The sequence below is a fragment of the Montipora capricornis genome, chromosome 10, assembly GCF_036669925.1.
Source record: "Montipora capricornis isolate CH-2021 chromosome 10, ASM3666992v2, whole genome shotgun sequence".
Classification (NCBI taxonomy): domain Eukaryota; kingdom Metazoa; phylum Cnidaria; class Anthozoa; order Scleractinia; family Acroporidae; genus Montipora; species Montipora capricornis.
The window spans coordinates 58,344,228-58,351,727 of NC_090892.1; the positions used below are offsets into that span (position 1 = coordinate 58,344,228).

General features: G+C 39.6%; 1 long non-coding RNA gene across 1 annotated transcript in view; it reads left to right on the forward strand.

The window, feature by feature from the left end:
* Positions 1–6,826: 6,826 nt before the first annotated feature.
* Positions 6,827–7,500, forward strand: part of LOC138018672 (uncharacterized) — a 4,199-nt gene continuing 3,525 nt past the window's right edge. Inside the window, exon 1 of the long non-coding RNA XR_011126048.1 lies at positions 6,827–7,500. This exon is cut by the window's right edge and continues 643 nt beyond it. This is a non-coding gene — a long non-coding RNA (uncharacterized lncRNA).

Below are 7,500 nucleotides of genomic sequence, written 5' to 3' on the forward strand. Positions count from 1 at the left end.
TATCCCTATGAATCTAAGCAGTTTGAGCCTTTCAAGTACTAGTACATTAGGAGATGTGTTCATACATTTTATCTCATGAGCGAAAAGTAAGCGTTTTCAAGGCAAAGTAAAGTCCACTTTGATCCACCTACATGTACGCAAGTAAAAGTTGTGTGATTTCAACGCTTCGACAAAGAGCTCAGAAACGATGTACCGCACAGATCTGAGAATTGGAGGTGGTGTCTAAAACTGTTTGTCGCAATATTCCAAGTTATTGGCCTTTTTCATCGAACGTTTCGAATTTACTTTTTTGTTGCGTGACAGTCGCACGTAAATTTTTCAATGCTCGAAAAACTATCGATATGGAAGCTGTGGTGAATCAATTCCCACAATTCTGCCACGCCTATTCACATGACAGAATATTCTACTTCTTTTCCCCTTGCACATCTCTGGAGTAGTCACATGCGCCTCTCGAGCGCCTATGTTTTAATTTGCCAAGTACGAAACAAAACAAGTAAATGTTTCTGCAGACAGTTGCTCATTCATAACAACGCAGATAATGTACCGGTGAAAACTAAATTCTTCCCAGAATACAACTCGGATACCTTTCAGGTATTCCGAGTAATTAGGCCTAAAACAATATTTAGGCTTAACTGTTATCATTCCTACTCCAGTGATTTAATTTCATTCCCAGGCACCTCACGTCCAAGGGAACTTTGGGAGATATGGAAACAAGTCTTTACCAGACAATGTAGACCGAGCCTCGAGTTGAAATGTTTGGGAACGAGTTTCGGTGGGGCAAAGCAAAAGTTTTCATTTCCTCGGGACTGAACGTGGCTGCTGTGTGATTAAGGCCCATTGTATAGCCGAGATCAAGTGCTCCTCTGATTTGTTATACTGGGGATAAAGACCAGACCCTTTCGGAGCATAGTGGAGTGAATACACCGACACAGGCCTGGCAACCGGTGAAAGGGCAACTGAAAAATGAGAGTCCGAGGCGGGATGCGAACCTACGACATCCATAACACCGGTTGGATGCTTTACCCATTGAGCTACTAGAACTCACTGGAGGGCTACAGTGGGTCGGTTGTCTAGGTCCTGAATGGACAATGTGTCCCACTGCGGTCTCGTCACAGTCAAGTGGCTCAGTTTTTTACAAATGCTTTACTGATGGAAAGGTTGTCCATCCAGAACCTAACGATAAACGACCTAAGCTCCCTAGCTCGGATAAGGACGATAAACCATTGGTCCCGTCTTTGTTGATTAATCTTGTGGGACATTAAAGAACCCACCTACTCTTTGCGAAGAGTAGGGCATGGATTTCCCAGTGTTGTGGTCAGGCCTCATTTTATTCATTCATGGGTTGCGCAAGTGAACTGATAGCGGCTGCCAGCGCCTCCTGTTCATGTCCCGGCAGAAAACAATAGAATTAATGAACAAAAACAATGGCTCTGCACGGCTCGTACGTGTTTTGTGCATTTGAATACATTTATTTGCCGGATTTTATCTCATGTTTTTGCGGTTCTCTGCATGACGACGACGTGTAATCACGATATTTCAGGTTTTGACGACAACGTGAGCATGCAGCAGAGAATCTTTCATTATCCATTTTTTTGAGTTTAGTCAGAAACCGCTCGTACCAATTTATTTTAAGGATATTTCGCCCGCATTGTAAGACGTGAACAAGATGGAATAATCGCGAAAGACTTACACTAGAGCAAAGTTATATTTTGAGGTGACCTTTACGTCGACGTCGCCGTCGACGATCTTAAGGTCCCTAATAGCGTCCTACGAGAACGACTACGAGTTTTCTGTACTGAGCACGCGCATTAGGTTTAACGAACATTTTCAAATTCCGCGTGCTCAGAACTGAGAACTCGTATTCGTCTTTGTACTCTAATCTGGGGAAATACCTCATGCATATACCCACCAAGAGTCCCCAACTACGTATAAAGACACGCTAAATTATTCAGTTTCCCACAATTCAGTCATCCATATACATTTTCCTCATCTATATCTATTTACCTCCATTTATAAAAAATTATTATCATCCGTATTGATATACATTCACTCCTGGTCATTTACCATCTTTTACCTTCAATCATATTCCATTAACCCTCATATACCTTCATCTACCTTCAATCATATTCATTAACCCTCATCATGTGATACTTTCAAGTACCTTCAATCATCTCCATTAAGCCTCATATACCTTCATCTACTTTCAATCACGTTCATTTACCGTCCTTTAACTTCATTCATGTTCATTTATCTTAATATACCTTCATCAACCTGCATTCACATTCATTTACCTTAATTAATATACCTTCATTCACGTTCATTTACCTTCAGCTACATTCCTTTACTTTCATCTACCTTCAATCATGTTCATTTACCTTAAGGTAATTCCTTGAAATTGTTCTACTATCAAACTTTTTTGGAAACTTGGCATAATCAACATTCAAGATATGAACATTAAAAAAACGCAATAAAAAAATGAGGTCACCGTGCTTGTTTACGCGTCAGCAGGCTCTTAAAATGGGGTATTTTTACTGTTTTCGCGTTAAAAATTCCAATCACCTTCATACAGAATTAAGTCTTGGTTACTTCAAAGACACAAAATTTTATTATGAAAATATAGCTTCTTTTAGTTACATAAGCAGTAATGCTTCATTTACGCCGACTTTGATTCCCTGGTTGTGGGAATAGTGCACTTTTCGTGTTTTCTTGTTTAGCATGAAGTTCTCGCTTTGGGTAAAATACACCCAGTACGAAACTGTTTTCCAAAAAAAATTCACGTTCTACTATCAAACTTTTTTTCTTCTTCAATATATTCTTTATTAGACTGTTCCTAGCAAATACCTGAAAAAAAAAATCGGGGGTCACCGTGCTCGTTTGAGAGAAAAGGAGCATTTATTTCGCTATCGGGTTTAGTTTGAGCGAAATCTCTTACATTTTGTATGCGCAAGTGCTCATGTGCGCGCGCTAATGACGCGAAAATCGTGCGTAGTAGGGATGCGCAATGCAATACTAAGGAATTACCTTAATATACCTTCATCTACATTCATTCACGTTCATTTGCATCCATTTACCTTCATTCACATTCGTTTCTGACCTTAATATAATACCTTCACTGACGTTCATTTACCTTCAGCTACATTCGTCTACCTTCAATCACCTTAATATACCTTCATATACCTTCATATATTTTCATTTACCTTCATCTGCCTTATTCACGTTCATTTACAGTTCGTCTACCTTCACTTACCCTCATATACCTTCATTCACGTCCATATACCTTCATTGACATTTATTTACCTTCAGCTACATTCATTTACCTTCATTCATGGTCATCAATCGGCATTCACATTCATCTACTCTCACTAACATTCATTTGCCTTAGTTAATATACCGTTATTCACGTTCATCTACCTTCATTCACGTTTATTTACCTTCATCTACCTCCATCACCTTCATTCACGTTCATCTACCTTCATCTCGTGACCTTCATCTAACTTCAGTTACCTTCATATACCTTCATCTGCCTTTATGCACGTTCATTCACTTCATCTACCTTCGCTTACCTTCATATGCCTTCATTCACGTTCATTTACCTTAATATACCTTCATTCACGTTCATTTATCTTCTGCTACCTACATTTCTTTTCAGCGATCCGCGTTCATTTATCGTCATTGACCTTTATTCACGTTCATTTACCTTCATGTACATTCATTTACCTTCAGCCTTCAGCTACCTACATCTACCTTCATCCGCGTTCATCTACCTTCATCTACCTTCATTCACGTTCATCTACCTTCACTTACCTTTATTTACCTTCATCTAGCTTAGTCTACCTTCAATCGCAATCATGTACCTTCATTCACCTCAATATACCTTCATTCACGTTCATTGACCTTCATATACCTTCATTACCTTCACCTGCTTTTATTCACGTTCATTTACCTTCAACTACCGTCACTTACCTTCATATACCTTCATTCACGTTCATATATCTTAGCTTACCTTCGTTAACATTCATTTACCTTAATGTACCTTTATTCACGTTCATTTACGTTCAGCTACCCACATCTTCCTTCATCCGCGTTCAATTATCTTCATTTACCTGTATTCACGTTCATTTACCTTCATATACTTTCACTAACGTCCATTTACCTTCAACTACATACATCTACCTTCATCCTTGTTCATTTACCTTCATCGGTCTATCTTGTTTTACCTTCATCTACCTTTAGTCACGTTCATTTACGTTATAATATACCTCCAGTCACGTTTATTTAATTACCTTCATTTACCTTAAGCTACCTCAATCTACCAGGGTGTCAAGTGACAAATGACAATCAGACAAAATAGGAAAATAGGAAAGACATTGGCCAAAAATACGAATTCTCATCCCAAAATAGGAACAAAATAGGAAGCTTTCCTCGGATTATACCCTCTTAAGGGGGTCTCAATGGGAGGATAGCTTTCACGACTAAGGCTAGAAAATTTGGCTTTTCACGGCTAATGGTTATTTTTTTCCCGTAACGGTTAACTTACATGAAAAACAAAGAAACGTCCCTCGTTGAAAATGAAAGTCTTTTTTTTTTCTTTTTGGGGTTCTCTGTGTTAGTAGGATGTTAGTACACATATTGAATAGAAAAAGTCATTGGTCATCAGAATGCGACTTAAATTTTTGTCAAGTCCTCCAACTGTGGGCAAGAGAAGATGAGGAAAGAAAACGGAGCCCCCATGCATGGGCCAATGATACTTTTTTTAAAATCTAATTTAAGCTACGCAGCTATTTTCAGAGAGGCACCTGATTGGCCAGTTGTAATGACGTAATGAAAATTTTAAATATGCGTGGCGTTGGGAACGAGAAATTAAAATAGCTTTGCGAAACCAAAAATAGACTTTTAAATACTGTGATGGGCATGGGGGTCTGTTCTTTCACCTCATCTTTACTTGCTGGGGGTTATTTGGGACTTGTTTTGTCTTGTCAGACAAGCTTAGCGAGATGGAATGTCCACGAGAAGAGCAAAGGAGGTAAAACGGTGTCGAGTGCTCTGAAGTCTCTAAATACTTCGAAACACTCCCTATTCCACTTTTAAAAGTTTTAAAAAAATCACGCTGAATGCTTTTAATTTTTTTCAAAGCTAGCGGTTATTTTTTTTTTTTGTAATTTTCACGCCTAGCGGTTAACTTTTCTTGACGTATCACAGCTAACGGTTCAGCCCATTGAGACCCTCTCCTAACAAAGCCAACAACAGCTCTATTCCACAAACTAATGCCTTATTCAATAACTAACACTTAAAGAAAAGATGGCATGCATCTTTCATAGAAACAAATGTTAAAACTTGGTGCACAACGGAGGTTGCACAAAAAAGACGGCTCGATACAAAACTCTGCAAAGTTGCGGGAAATGATTCGACAAATAACTCAGAAACGATGCACCGCACAGACCTGAGAATTGGAGAAGAGATGTCTAAATTTGTCTCCTACAACATTCCAAGTCTTTGGCTTTTTTCATTCGTGTGATGGACATGAAGGTGATATTCCAGAATTTGTAATGAATGTTACAGGAACTTTTGATAACGATGCGATGTTGTGGCAGATCACAGATCTAGAGGCGGTCATGATGGTTACACCCCACTCTTTGTGTCTCTTACTTGTTAACCTCTTAAGTGCTAAGTGCTTGTTTGTTTTCTTCTGTACTTTTACAGCGATAAACGGTCTGCAGAAGTTGGATCCGCCGTGTAAGGGTCCGTGTAAGAAGTACTCATTGAAACATCTGCTGTTTTGGGTCAATGTGGGCTCAGGTATAAACATCACGTTACAAATGTCCATTTCATATTAGGCGAGCGAGGAAGAGAGCGAGCAAGTTCGCCTTAATATGGTAAGTTTTTCAATCTTTGGGGCCATCTTCGTCCACAGAAGCCCCTACGCTGGCATCATTAAGCCTGAATGTGGGTAAAGGCAACCCTTTGAAAGAAAACAGAGCTGAGAGATGGTTTCACGCGGACTGGGACGCCCGAAAGGCTCTGTTGTAAACTTGGCGGTTCACGGGTGAAGTTGTCTCTGTGGCCTTTCTGTGGACGAATTCCAGGACCTACTGACACAATCTGGGCAAGTTTTGAAAGCTAAAACCTTCAATCGATGCGTTATTTTGCTGGTAGGACTGGGTGGCCCGACACTTATGAAAAAAACTATGAAATGAGAATCGGGAGTTTTCCCTTGTCATGGAATGGCAGAATTACCCAGAATTCTTTTTGGGCATGAGCGAGGCAACTTAAGAAGCACGAGACTGGCCCTCATCGAATGGCTGAAGCGCGGCCAGAGGAAATGATTTCTAACCAGATACTCAGGAGTAGGCCTGGTGTGTGCTGTTAACTTAGATTTTGGAATTTTGAACAAGTTTTTATCATAGAAAATTCGGGACAAAGTTGTGCTTTCATTTCGCTGTAATTCTCGTGTCAAAGAGACGGTATAATAATGTGAATAAGAGAATAACGATATTTATATTTGCAGATTACCTGTCCTCTTACTACGAAAGTCAAGCTCTACATCTCTACGTAATAAGTGCATTCAAAATTTCCTCGTATTACTTGGTAAAAGTATGTTTATTATTATTATTATTATTTTTTGAAAAAAGGGTTTTTTCTTCTTATATGAAAAATACGTTTTCTCTCCTGTCCCCTTCTTATCCACGATCTTCGCGGAGATTACATTCTGACCCTCAATAAACCCAGAACAACCAGTTATGATCTGCGTTCTTTTTCTTACGTATCAGCTAAGTTGGGGAATGGCGGAGCTACCTGATCAAGATTTTTATCCGTACCACTGAGTTTAGTGGTTCTAAAAGAGAATCCAGGGCCGCATTTTGTACAGCGGCTTTTCTTTTTGATGAATATATCTTTAAATATTATTTATTTAGTAGGTATCTGTATACGATATGTATTTTAGCTGTAAATGTAATGTCTCGAAGATATTAGCTCCTGTAGTTATTCGGAAAGAGCTTATGATTGTATGTATGTTACCTTTAGCAGGGCGCATGCGCACACTTTGTAATGTGCGACTCCAGTGCTTACCATATGACAGATAAAATGACTTGTCTGTTGAATATATAAGCCATCTAATTCTTACGGTATATTGACAAGGGCGGTTTGGAGCTGTGAGTAGGCGTGGGATTTGTCACATATGGTTTAGGGGCCGACATATCTCTCCCTCAATGCCGTACCGGGAGGCAAGGTCGGTAGCAGAAAGCAGCGAAGGGCCAACTGCGTCCAAAAGCGATCGCACGGGCCGAAATCCCGGGATGACTCGTTTGGTACGACGCTCCAGCGCCTGTGTCTGGAGGTACTGCGTTTTTCTCTCTTCTTCAAACATTCCGTCAGCGCATGCGCAAATGTTCTGGCTCTTCGATATCTAGCCTACCAAAAAATATTAACATGCTGGTTTTTTTTGTTTGTTTTTTTTACTAGCAATTGACGTTTCAGTTGATTTTATAAGCATAAACGTAACGT